The sequence below is a fragment of the Schistocerca gregaria genome, chromosome 2 (assembly GCF_023897955.1).
Source record: "Schistocerca gregaria isolate iqSchGreg1 chromosome 2, iqSchGreg1.2, whole genome shotgun sequence".
NCBI classification, from domain to species: domain Eukaryota; kingdom Metazoa; phylum Arthropoda; class Insecta; order Orthoptera; family Acrididae; genus Schistocerca; species Schistocerca gregaria.
The window spans coordinates 311,567,708-311,579,950 of record NC_064921.1 but is presented as its reverse complement, the minus strand read 5'-3'; the positions used below and the strand labels follow the sequence as shown (position 1 = coordinate 311,579,950).

The following is a 12,243-nucleotide window of genomic DNA, read 5'->3' as shown; positions in this document are numbered from 1 at the left end:
CTTCCCGACGTATATGGGAGCTTCAAAGACGTTTCAATCAAAACATCTTGACATATTCGCGCTTTCTGCGAATTAACCGTGCTTTCCCAGTGTAGTGAGCTCTCTTGGCTGAAAGGTGTTCGAAAACCTGTACCTTGAAGTTTATAGGCTAAAGTGACTGCGCATAGTAAACAATACATGTCATTTGAATGAATAGCATACAGAGTAATAGTCGAAAAAGTTGTCAGAAGTGGAAATATTTCTGCAGGTGGATTCACTGTTCTCATACTATCAAGTAAAAAGGCGCTCATATGTCAAGATGTCTCGATTAAAAGGTCTTTGAAGCTGCCACGTATGTCGAAAACCCAGTTCCTTCCTTTTGCATCCCTAACTCTGCCCACGACATATTCACCTTTTTTGTGATACGACAGAAGCATTTTTCACTGTAGATTTATTATATCTGAGTCATTTTAGGATTTGCTACGCACTTTTGTATGTCACTGTACTTTGATTGAACAGCTTATTGCACAGATATTACGAGTAAGCATAAACATGAGCCATTATTTGAGAACTCTCTTTTCAAAGTTTGAACAGGAAAGTATTCTTGGGAAACTAGTTTGGTAGGTTGGATCATATCTGTACTGTTTGTATTTACCCATCAGTCTCTCATTCTCCAGATATTCAGAAGCCATGACAGTGTCTTGCTTTCGATGAAAGTAGTGTTTAACGTCTCATTGATATCAATGCTTCTTCTACTGCGTGTGTCTCCCCTTCTGTTGCTGGTTCGGCTGCTGGTGTTATTAATGTTAACGCCGCTATTGTTTTAGTTTCCGCTACTACTGCTTTAATTTTTGCTGATTAAGTAGCTGTAGAGGAGGACCACTTTCCCTACGCTTCGATTCCAACCATACTGATCGCTACATAGCATAGCATGTGTATCCTGCGCCGGCCGGAGTGGCCACTGGTTCTAAGCGCTTCAGTCTGGATCCGCGAGACCATTACGGTCGCAGGTTCAAATCCTGCATCGGGCATGGATGTGTGTGATGTTCAAATGGTTCAAATGGCTCTGAGCACTATGGGACTTAACATCTGTGGTCATCAGTCCCCTAGAACTTAGAACTACTTAAAACTAATTAACCTAAGGACATCACACACATCCATGCCCGAGGCAGGATTCGAATCTGCAACCGTATGTGTGTGATGTTCTTAGGTTAGTTGGGCTTAAGTAGTTCTAAGTTCTAGGGGACTGATGACCTCAGAAGTTATGTCCCATAGTGCTCAGAGCCATTTGAACCATTTGTGTATCCTACACGATGAAGAACCTGTATTGCCCATTCCACAGCTGGTGTTCATATCTTTCTCCAATTGCTGATGTTTCTGGGTCATCAGGAGGGGAAAAACTGGTATTTATTTATAGAGGTTAAATAATTGATTTCTCTGGCAACAACAGACTTTCCAGAATGAAATTTTCACTCTGCAGCGTAGTGTGGGCTGATATGAAACTTCCTGGCATATTAAGACTGTGTGCCCGACCGAGACTCGAACTCGGGACCTTTGCCTTAGGCGGGCAAGTGCTCTACCATATGAGCTACCCAAGCAAGACTCACGCCCCTGCCTTACAGCTGTACTTCAAGTTTCAACAACAGATTTGCTTCGACTGTTTCATTATTTGTTAACTGTTGAAACTAATTTGGATTTCAAGCAATCATGATAACAAGCTTACTGTGTGAATTTGCCATCTGTCCTTCAATCTGCAGATATTTGGAAATGACGACAAAGTAGCTTGCTTACAGTGGGATTAGTGTTTACCATCCCATAAATGTCACTGTTTCTTCTACTGCAGGTATCTCCCGTTCTTTTGCTAGTATTGCTGCCGCTATTGTTGTTGTTAGCGCTTTTTTGTCTTGGGGACGTTTATACTACAGTCTCGCCGATCGCTGCTGGTACATCACAAATCTCGTCGCTCGCCGGGAGCCTTGCTGGATTGCAGCCTCGCTGCTCTCCACTCGCCTCGAGTAATTACCTCGAAGCTGGTCATATCAAATGCGGCAATGCTGGAGTGCACCTGAAGCAGCCAGTCACTGCTCGTTTGGTCATGCGGCCATGGTCGCAGGGCGAAAGCCAAACCAGCTTGATATCATTGCCTGGCGAGGATTCTAGTGGGAAGCTGAGTGAGCAGCGATGTTACACTTTAAATGGGCTGGTAAGATCCAGTGGACTTGTTTTATCATCGACATACTATGTCGGCGAGCAGCGAGGTAGCAGCATATGTGCACCCTTACTTCCTGTTACAGCTGCTTTAATCTCGTCTGCTGGAGAAGCTGTGTTGTCTATTCCACAGCAGATGTTCATATTTTCTCCATTAGCTCCGGCTTCTGGGTCATTGTGTGGGGCAAAAATGGTATTTACTCATAGTAGTTAAATAACTGATGCCTCTAGCAACAGTAGAATCGTTTCGATTGTTTCAGTAATATTGTTAACCCAGTTTTCATAAGTTAGTTGGGCTTCTGTCCTATTTATAGTTTGCCTTTTTCTTATTTAGATGTATCCTACGGTCTATATAATCAGATCTTTGCAGGTCAATTGTGATGAATAAAACTGCATTTTCGGATGAATGGTAGCTCTTTTTATAGATACCGTTCCGTTTCCTGAATTTCTTGCCGTCCGGTGTGGTCGAGCGGTTCTAGGCGCTTCAGTCTGGAACCACGCGACCGCTACGGTCGCAGGTTCGAATCTTGCCTCGGACATGGATGTGTGTGATGTCCTTAGGTTAGTTAGGTTTAATTAGTTCTAAGTTCTAGGGGACTGATGACCACAGCAGTTGAGTCCCATAGTGCTCAGACCCATTTGAACTATTTCTTTTTAAATTTCTTTTTACAAGGGCAGTCGAGACGCTATGCCTTGTGAGGGTTACTAATATCAATTCTCGTTATTTAGTTTACTCACAGTACCTCTCGAAGTTCAAGGTAAATGGTTCAGTTGGTTCTGTCAACTTCATTCACTAAACCAAGTACTTCAGTCCTTAAAATCTGTAAATTGCGTTACTATTAAATACCGTGGAGACAACCAAAAGATTTTATGAAAACTATTTCTTACAATCCTTGCTGATAACGTAAAGTTTCGGTAGTCTGTTTCCCATTGTTGTGATAAACCTGTTTTATTACGACCAGAGACAACAAGTGTTGCTTCAATTTCGGTATTACCGCTTGTTTGTTGGGCAGATAAATTGTTGTTGTAGTGTGCCATGTTTGTTATTGGTTACATAATTACTACGACACTAAATAAGCGACCACTTGAAAATTTTTTGCTTCATAAATTGCTTTGTCAAACTTTACAGTTTATGACATCTGCAGGGTTACTGTAGAAGTTAAGTTTTTAACATTTATTGTGGGGAAGAGGTAGTTACTTTCTTATATTCTACGTTTGTTTAGGCACTTCAGTGGATTTTGACACTACGAGATGTCAGGAATAGTTCTTATTCGTTAAGCTACACAAGTAGAGCATGGAAGCTGTATACGTGAATGAATGCAGAAAAACTCCACGATTATCGTTGGTTCATCTACAAGAACTTGTTGCGAGTCGAAAACCGCCAACTGCTTGCGATTTTATTTTCTCTGAAGTGATTTTCGTTTTGTTATTAACTTTTTGTGTCAGGTGTTTACGTTTTTGTTAGTGCAGTGATCTATCTCTTAAACGAGCTTCAAAGAAAAAATAGCTAGGTGCTCGAATAGTTTTTAAATTCACTGTGTGTACGCCACATACTATGAACATCAGTAGCAGTACAAGTATGTGTTATTGCTCTAGTAATGACCAAATATTTCGAAAAAAATTTACTAGCGTGTTTTACACAGTTTCATGTTGTATTTTTTTCTCAGTTACATGTATTTAAGTGGACAGTCAATTATCAGCCCTTGTGCGGCCAACTGAGGAGTTACTTGATTGAGAAGTAGCGGCACCGGTCGTGAAAAGTGACAACAGCCGGGAGAACGGTGTGCTGACCATGGGCGTCTACGCATCCACATCCGCTTACGCCTAAGGGTTGAGAATGACACGGCGACCGATCGGTACCATTGGGACAGTTCAGACGGTTTTTGTTTGTTTGTCTGCAGTCCATTACGGCGCTTTAGTGTCGGCCGTTGTGGCCGAGTGGTTCTAGGCGCTTCAAATGGTTCAAATGGCTCTGAGTACTATGCGACTTAGCTTCTGAGGTCATCAGTCGCCTAGAACTTAGAACTAGTTAAACCTAACTAACCTAAGGACATCACACACATCCATGGCTGAGGCAGGATTCGAACCTGCGACCGTAGCGGTCGCTCGGCTCCGGACTGTAGCACCTAGAACCGCGCGGCCACTCCGGCCGGCCTCTAGGCGCTTCAGTCTGGAACCGCTCGACCGCTACTGTCGCAGGTTCGAATCCTGCCTCGGGCATGGATGTGTGTGATGTCCTTAGGTTAGTTAGGTTTAATTAGTCCTGTGTTCTAGGGGACTGATGACCTCAGATATTGAGTCCCATAGTGCTCAGAGCCATTTGAATCATTTTTTGATCTGCGCTTTAGCAAATTTAGCCGCAGTATGGACGAAACGTGGCCGTGATAGTGATGTTAGCCGCTCTTTGCATAGTATAGCTGCTTCCTCGTTCCCTCGTTTATTCCTTAACGAAATGTGCATCGAGCGGAGATCGTGACAAAACATCAAAAGAAACAGTTTCGCAATTGGGGTACAACTGTAAGGCGTGATTTTTCTGGAGGGTACAGCGCTGCAAACATGGATCCATAATGGGTGAAAGGATCTCGCACCGGAACAGTAACGTCCTGTGCCTCTTGATATCACGGTACCTGATTATTCTGAGAACTTGTGAAAGACTTCGTATAAGTGTCTTCCCTTCTAACAACTTATACCGAGTGTTGTGGTAAAGGGGGTAGCACAGTCGGGATGGCAGCTGTTCATATCCCTGTCCGGATATCCAGATTTAAACTTTCCGTTATTTCCTCCAATTGTCTAAGGAAAATTCGCAAATGGTTCCTTTCGAAACGACATTCTCAATTCCTTGTTATATCCTTACAACATTCGTGATTGTGGTCTGTGTTTATTGCCCTCGTCGTCGTTGTCTTCGAACGAGCCTATGGTGAATTGCAATGCCGCAGAGCAAGAGCAGTTAACGACGTAACTTCTGACATGCTGGCAACAGTATGGCAAGAGTATGAATATTGCCTGTTAAGAATAGGACTAGATTGTATAAAATTGTGTGTAAAATGTTATAACTTTGTAAAATGGCGTGGTTTTTTGAAAGTAAAAAGTCTGTTGTTGTGTGCCTATGTTCAAATTTGCCTCAGGCCTTCACTCCTGTAGAAGGTACAGTGTTGTTAAGCAGGATGAAACTTTTTGATTAATCCCGTATTTTCTTCTGTCAAACAGCAACGAAGGTTGAGTTGCTATGCACCATTTTCCGATGTATGGTTGGAATCCGGAAAAGATGACATAACAGTCCGTTTGTTGTACATTTAACAAAGACGAGTACACAAGTCGTCATAAAGTTATATGTAAAAAGGAACTATTAGCAAAACAGGACAGACAAAGAGTGCCTTCTGTCAATGATGCAGGTAGATCAGAAGAAATCACAACACAATCCTCTCAATATGCGTTAAATTTGGTACCGACAGGAGCAGTTTGTGACGTATCACTAAATGCCGGAGTTCGCAGAAATGCAAACTCGGATGCGATATTTCTCAAAATTTTCATTATAATATTAAGTTATAATAAATAAACACCAGGTGATTAAACACTGTGTTGCTTTACTTGTCAATAATACTGATGTATCACTAAGTGCCCGACTTCTCTGCAGTGCAAACCTTGACAGGATATTTTTCATGATTTTCATAAAGGACTTACACAATCAATTATAACCACCAGGTGACTGAACAATGTTATTGTGTTACTTGTTTATAATACTCATGTATTTCGTAGAACAACGGATAAAATAAGTATGTAGCAGAAAACCAAACCTACTTTATTGAACTAAACCAAGTTTAGTGACGCCTACATGTTTAAAAAAATAATATAATACAAAAAACTTATTAAGTGGATTCTTTTTAACATTTTTATCCAGTAAAGGTCGTAGAAGAAGTACTATTATAAGCCTTTACGCCTGAAGTCAGTATACTGTAAAAGTCTGGAATCCGTTTTATGCTCGTATATTCTTAAAATTTGCTCCCCGCCACGGTCGTAGACATTCACCTGCTATTCCATAAGCACTGGGACACTAATGAAACATACTACAATATCTGTTTGGTAAGAGAAACCTATTGTGAAGTACCTGTATCCCTTCACGCTTATTTCTTCACAGACAGACATGGAATCTTCCAACAGCATGACTGTCGGTGCCAAAATGTCAGAACCATATGGTTTAAAGAGCGTGGTAGTGCACTCACACTGATGTATTGGCTGATAAATTCGACTGATCTTAATACGCTGGAACATATCTGGTACGCTATAGGACACTAACTCCACGCTCAAAAACCACATGAGTTTCGTGACCTGTACGTAGGATTTTGTGAGGCATTTCGTCGGAAATCTACCAAGGATTTGTAAAATCCAAGCCACGCGGAATCACTGCTGCGATACTTTCCAAAGATGGACCAACATCCTATGTTACAGATGGTCAAAATATCTTCGCTCATCGCTCTAATGAAGACAAACATTCCCATCTAAGAGTTAGTGAGTTCATCGTTAGAAAAGCTAAAGGTATGGAAGTCGATAAACTTTGGTGGATCATTGGTATTTTTCTTCTCTTTCTCTGGTTAAAACTTAGTGATCATTCGTCGAAATACAGTTATTTAATACTATATTCCGAGAGAGATTTATGGTTTCTCGAGTATATTTCGGTGATAGCTCGGTCACTATAGAAAGAGAAAATTTATTCAAAAGTAATGCTAGTGTCGGTAAACTAGAACCGCTCTGTATTTTATCTATTTCACAAAGTATTGTGCACAGAACTGTTTAATGTAATGAATGTTCCAGTACAAACTTCCGAAAATTATATAATTTCGAAAAACAAGTGCTTCCGATATTACACTACTTCCCCCTAAGACAACAGTCCTCTTGAAATGGGATACTACAGAAAAAAGTGCTGGTTATTGATAGATATGTAGGTCGGATAACTAATGAAGGTGTGCTGAATTAGAAAGGTTAGAAAAAAATGGCATTCATCCTGTAACTATAAAATAGCTGTATGAATATTCAAATGCCATTTTTCTAATGGGAAAGACAAACGGAAGAAAAACTGTTACTGCTCCCAGTCGATATGGAAAAGTGGCTGGAGACAGGCAAAATGAAAAATACGTCTCAGATGAAGTGAAATGTCGTTAATGTTTTGAGGTACCTTGCTAAACTGTGTAAACCAATCTTTGCCAGTCATCTTCTTCTGTTTATTGAATACGTGTGATACATTATTGACGGAGATCAGTTACTGATATGCCATAATACCTTCAGTCCATGTCAAATATAGGTTTAAAGAGTTCTTCTTCTTGCTCTTGGCTGAATACATATCCCAAAAATCTTGTCTTCTAACACCAAGGGTTTCTTAACCCTTTTTTAACTCATGTTTTACATGTGATTCGTGAGACAGTAAATAGCTTTTATTCTATAGAACATGGAGTCTTTGCTTATCTTACAGCTTCCAATGCCTTTGGCTTAGCTTGGAAACCTCATGATCGTCATAGTGATATTCGTAAATAATTTGATGATATCTTAATATATCTTAACATACGCCCGTAATAAGAGCGAGTAGTTTTTCGCCAAGCTCATGACTCAGTATAGTTTTTGTGAAATACCGTAGGTACGCATGAAGCACCATGCTCTACCAGTATGTTCCAAAATGAAACGTATGAAACCAGGCTATTTCCAGGGCACATTCATCGGGTTCTGTTGGTGATAGAAAGTTAGGGTCAAGTGTTTCGGATAGACCTTGGGCTAGCGACCATGTGTGCACCCAACAGAACGACCGTCTTACTGTAACTATCCTATAGTAAAGGGTTAAAATTTGAATATTACACACAATCTCCGGCGTACATCAATGGAGCAAATCGGTTGGTTCTTTTTGTATGATTATGGACCTCCATTTAGTTCATGCGTGGTTCCTCAGAAAAAGCTTTTCTCTCCATTTTTTCGTCATCAGCAACGAATATCTCAATAGCCAACCGCAGAAAGTTGCTCAGATTTTGAAGGTATATTCTCTAGGCATTTATCTAGAAGTGATATCTTTCTGTTTTCAAAAATCTTCTTCCGTTATCGAGAGCACCACAAAAAATATGGTTTATTTGTTCCATAAACGAGCCGCTGATTCCAAGACGGCTGTGCATAACAAATGGCTGTAATTTTGCCGGTGTATTCCTAAGATTACGTTCTCCAACAACATTGAGCATTTTCTTGATGTCTTTATTCATTTCCTGAATAAAGAGGTTAAGATTTAGCCTACCTGTATGCCGACATATTTGCCCTTTTTTGCTGCGAGAAAATGAGACAGTGGAAATAGAAACAGACGGAGAAGTAATAAGTACTGGAAGATACTAGACAGTGATTGCATAGAAAGAGCGAAGGACACAGTAACAGTGTCAGAGAACGAGAGGGATAGAATGGTAGTGGATCATACTTGACAGTGACTAAGCAATGCTAGAAAAAGAGCAAAGGAGACAGTGCCAATTGGACAGGAATACAGAGGAGGAGAGAGTGGAAGTCGGTCAGAGCCAGGGATAATGAGAGACAGAGTCTATGACAATGAGAATGAGGAATAGTGAGATAGCGACATTGAGAAGGGGCAGCAAAAGTGAGAAGGACTGAAAGAGATTGTAGCAACAAGAAAGAGAGAAACAATTACAATGAAAGGAGACTGTGGCTGTGAGACGGAAGGCAGTGACAGAGGCAGTGCGACAACGACAATGAAGAGCGCTGAACGAGCGAGTGAGCATCAACAAGTGCGTTAGTATGGGTATGAGCGACTTGCAGAGATGGCCTAGTTGGTGTGATCGATTTACTGTAAGCGGAGCTTGTAGGATTTAGAAGGGAGTCACATGTGAAAAAGAACGCAAATATTTTCACATGCCAGAATTTTTGGGAGCATTTTTAAATGTGCCGACGGGAAGGTAAAATGGGGCAGCCGGTGCCCTACTTTGAAACAGGAGGGTTTCATCTTTCTTGTGCTGTGTTAGGATCATTTTTCCACTGGTAATATTGAACCCAATTCAAGGACATGGAAGGACAAATGACATACACGACTAAACACCGCGAGAATAAAACCCGACTAATGTATATCTAACGTATTCGTTTGATAAGCACATTTGGAAATGAAACTGGATTTCGTGAAGCAAAAGTAATACGAATGACATCGACGTATCTTTATCGAAGTTTTTATAATCGACGTTTTAATTAATTAAAACTTTGTCTCTTAAGTAAAAAAATTTATCAGACTCAGCATATTTTGATCTCTTGCTTCAATTGCAAGAAATCAGTTGCTTCACTTCTAAAAAGAAATTTGAAGTAAATGTGAATAAGTAGTCTCACACTAGTTTTTGGAGGATTACTTTACCAGTGGATAAATGCTTTTGTCGGAATACAAAAAAGAACATCTCATCTTTAAAAGACTCTGACAGAAAAGTGGGGAACCAGAAGCCTCAGCCTTCATTCCGCTTTCCTCACCAAACAGTTTTGAATGCGAGCATGCTTACACCCTTTTAGCACAAAATATTGCACTTCCTTTAATCCAGACGTTCTTTATAATCACCGTCTCCCTCTCAATGTCACTGGCTATAGATTACTCTCTCCATCGGTCTCCTTATTTCCCGTTGATCTACAGTAGATCCCACCATCACTGCCTCCTCTCTCACTTACTCTGTCTCCTTTTGCCTTTCGTTCCCATTGGTACCGTCGCCGCTGTACTCCGGCAAATCCAAAATTACTTTTCTCCCACGCCCACGTGTTTAAAATTCACAAGTCTCGGAGCGCTCAGACTCCCAAAGCCTATGCGTAGTCTCCACGCTCACTGACCATGAATATCTCCTCTCTCTTTGGCTCCCAATGCTGCTATCTTCTTCCATCTCTGTTTCTTTACACTGCTTCTCTTTCTTTCTCTCTCTCTCAACATCACTGTCTACTCTCTCTTTCTCTTCCACTGACACTGACTTCTTTCTTTTCCACCGTCACTTCCTCTCTGCTAGGTTCTTTCAGCATAAAAAACTAATAAATACGCATGCCAGAGTGTTTGGTGACGAAGGCAGAATGAAGATTGAGGTACAGGTTGTCCCATTTTTTGTCACAGTCTTTATAGAGGAGCGTATTTGCCTTTTGCGTGTTCCGACAGGAGCACTTCGCATCTCATTTCCTTCTTCGCCCTAATACAGCAGGGTGCGCTGCTTATATAAAAGGAATGCGATAGGTCAGTAAAGTTCTGTTTATATGTTAACTTTATATTATGCGTATTCATTTGCTATTTATGTGTGTCAAAATTTGTAAATGAGCCGATACATAGAAATAAAATGTCGAAAGAAACTTCCTGGGAGATTGAAACTGTGTGCCAGAACCAGACTCGAACTCGGGACTTTTGCATTTCCCGGGCAAGGGCTCTACCAACTACCAACAGAGATACCAAAGACGGCTGAAGACCCGTCCTCACAGCTTCAGTTCTGCCAATACCTCCTTTCCTACCTTCCAGACTTCACAAAAGCTCCTCTGCGAACTTTGCGGAACTAGCACTACTGGAAGAAAAGATAATGCGGAGACATGGCTTAGCTACAGTCTGGGGGATGTTTCCAGAATGAAAACGTCCCGAGTTCGAGTCTCGGTCTGGCACACAGTTTTAATCTGCCACGAAGTTTCTTTTGACATCTTATTTGTATGTATCGGCACATTTACAAATTTTGACACACATAGATAGCAAGTGGTTCAAGTGGCACTGAGCACTATGGGAATTAACATCTATGGTCATCAGTCCCCTAGAACTTAGAACTACTTAAACCTACTTAACCTAAGGACATCACACAACACCCAGTCATCACGAGGCAGAGAAAATCCCTGACCCCACCGGGAATCGAACGCGGGAACCAGGGCGCGGGAAGCGAGAACGCTACCGCACGACCACGTAGATAGCAGATGAGTACGCATAATATAAGGTTAACACAAAGTCATCCATGCAAAGCAAGTTCACTTTACACAAAATGCACAGTTTCAGGCTGCATCTGCAATATACCAAAATATGTAGTATTTGATTTGTATATACAAAGAAATTCGAATGACAAAATTATTTTTGTAAGATGCTTACTCCGCCAGGCGGTACCGTCATATGATTTCCAACTCAAGACAGCCGGCATAAACGGGAAGCGTCCGATATACATAGACAACGCGTCGTGAAGATTTGTTGGTGAAAAATGGCGAGTAAAAACGTAGTTTGGTGATCACAGAACCCTTGTGATATCCCCATAACCGTTGCCCTGTGTTAATTGCGCGAGATAAAACTACATTTACGCCTTACGCCGGAGAGTGATTTGATGCAGCTTTCCATGCTGCTCTATCCTGTGCGGCACTCTTTATCTCCGAACAACTACAGCAACCTTGGTCTCCCTCTACGATTTTTACTCCCCCCCCCCCCTACCCTGACCATGCAACACTTCCCCCCAATACCACAATACCAAATTGGCTATCGACGTGTCGGAATCTGTCCAACGGATCCCTTCTTTTGGTCAGGTTGTTCCACAAATTTCTTGTCTCCAAAATTCTGTTTAGGAGCTCCTTCTGTAGCACCTCGTCTTAAAAGCCTCTATTCTCTTATTATCTAATCTGTTTGTCAACCATGTTTCACTCTCATATACTCCAGACAAATACCTTCAGGAGAAACTTCTTAACGTTTAAATCTATATTCGATGTTAGCAAATTTCTATCCTTCAGGAACACTTTTCTTGCCATTGCCAGTCTGCATTTTATATCTTCTCTACTTCGCCCATCATCAGTTAATCTCCCGCCCAGGTAAACAAGACTCATCTGCTACTTTAAGTGTCGCGTTCCTACTCTGATTTCTTCAGAATCACCTGATATAGATCAATTACATTCTATTACCCTTGTTTTGCTTTTGTTGATGCTTATCTTATAACCTCCTTTCAAGTCTATGCCCATTCCCTTCAACTGCTCCTCCATGTCCTTTGCTATCTCTGACAGAACCCTCAAAGTGTTTATTTTTTTCCCCGGAAATTTAATTCGTACTCCAAATTTTTCTTTGGTCCC

The 12,243-nt window shown here is 41.2% G+C and overlaps 1 protein-coding gene across 2 annotated transcripts in view; it reads right to left on the bottom strand.

Annotated features, from left to right (window-relative positions):
• The window catches only part of LOC126336137 (suppressor of lurcher protein 1-like), a 659,041-nt gene that overhangs the window by 173,753 nt on the left and 473,045 nt on the right, over positions 1 to 12,243 (bottom strand). The window lies entirely within an intron of this gene.